We start from the raw sequence: 2062 nt of genomic DNA on the forward strand, positions 1-2062 counted from the left end.
AGGAGGTGTTCAAAATAATCCTTTACTTGACCTAGCCTGTACAGGTATTGAAAAACATCCACTTTAATATATAACAGATTTATTGCAACCCTCAATCAAATAACTTGAATGTTACAATTAATGAGGTTGGGGAATGCATTATGACCTTAGCCCAAATAATAGCATGATTTGCTGGAGTGGACAAGTCCAGACATAAATGGGAATTGGTTACTTTTACAGCAGCAGTGGTGAACTTTTGCCCTTTGTGTCATTGCCTCGGCGGCACGTTGGGGCACTGGTTCGCACGTTCGCCTCACAGTGCTGCAGGGTTTTATTTGGGCTTTGGCCTTCCTGTGTGGAGTTTGCATGTTCTCCCTGTGCCTGTGTGGGTTTCACAATACCCTCTAATGGTGACTTTCTTGTATCCACTGTGGTGCATAGTCTGAGCAATTTTCTTGCAACATAAACTCTGAGCATGCTAATTATGAAGCACTGCAACGCAACACAATCACTATTCTTTGTTGTTGGATATAGTATGTGGTGCCGACTGATAGGTAAAGGATTATTTTTATTTTTTTTAAATTTTGCATTGTCCTCATTAAGGTCACGAGCAAGTTGCAGCCTAGAGCCACTGAATCAATCACAGGGCATAAATAGACAAACTAAATTTAATGCTCACATTCAAAATTATGTACAAAGTTCCATCAAGCTAACATGCCAGCTAGATTGTGGAAAGCTAAAATAAAGGGGAAAAAATATCCATGGAGAGAATATCAAAACTCCATACAAGAGATTCAAATCCAGAACTCCAGAAATGAGGCAGAAAAGATTCACACTAGCTTGTTGTGTTGAAGCACATACTTTAGAGTTAGCCTCCACCCATTTTATGAGAGCATAATTTGTTCTGCAGGGTGTGTCTAAGAACTGCAGAAACCAAACCTATTGTCTTATTAATTCCTTAAAAATTATGAAAACTACTCTTGCGTCTAAGTCATCTGGTATTGACCCTCTGGTCAATATTCAATTAAGACACATGTGACTGAAAATCAATTGACCAGCACTAGGTGCATAGTTAGGGTTCACCGCCACTAACTGGGATCTTTTTTTTTCCACAAGTCAATTGTTGCATTTTTTTCAAATGAGTTGGAAGGGCACATAAGCAAACACAGGAACCAGTTTTCTGTCAACCTCTGGAGTTCAACAACACCACGATGAGAAAAGAAATCCAATAAACAGATGAGTTTGGTCTAAAAGAGAGCCGATTGCATGAGTACCTATCACTGCAATAGAAAAAAAAGTTCTTAGCATTCACTGCCATTGACGAGTATACGTTTCACTTACATTCTACAACAGAGAATGGGTGAGGCAGGTTCTGATGCTTCTCCATCATCGATTTCAAGCTCAGAAACAACTTTGCTGATGCACAAACACCAGTAGGTAGCAGTGATGCTGTTTTAAATTTCAGATTAATCCAGTTTTGCCATTTTACATTGAACAGAGTATGTGTGGATCTGGCGTATAGTTATAGTAGTGGGCAGAAGTGAACATGGCAAAGTACAACAGAGATCTTGGATGTATAGAGAGGATCATAGTCACTGTTAAACCAGGCGAAACCATGACTGCGGGCCATCTTGTGAATCAGGCTTGCTGGCAGCGTGTATACATCAGGAAATACATTATTATACATTATTTTGCTTTTTCCTCAGGTTTTTGTAAGAAACAGCTACATTTTGTAAAACCTGCTGATTCCAAGTGAACAGAAAAGATACAATTAACCTTTTTATTAAACTGATCAAAGAATGGTCTATTCTTCCAATTGGTGGATTTGTGCACGCAGTACTAACTATAGAACATGTTATATAATTCTTTAATATTTTACAATATATTATGTGGGTCTTGAAAAAATCATTCATAAATGTCTCTCGCTGGGCCAGGGGTTTTGATATCCGATCGCAAACCAGCTATGTGATCCGGCTGCTCTCAGATCAGATTTGACATTGCTAATCCGGTGTCTGATCGTGATCTGGCTGATCTCAAATCAGACACGAGCGCTTCGGAGGACTCCCTCTCTGCTCCGCCTTTG

The sequence above is a fragment of the Syngnathus typhle genome, linkage group LG6 (assembly GCF_033458585.1).
Source record: "Syngnathus typhle isolate RoL2023-S1 ecotype Sweden linkage group LG6, RoL_Styp_1.0, whole genome shotgun sequence".
Lineage (NCBI taxonomy): Eukaryota > Metazoa > Chordata > Actinopteri > Syngnathiformes > Syngnathidae > Syngnathus > Syngnathus typhle.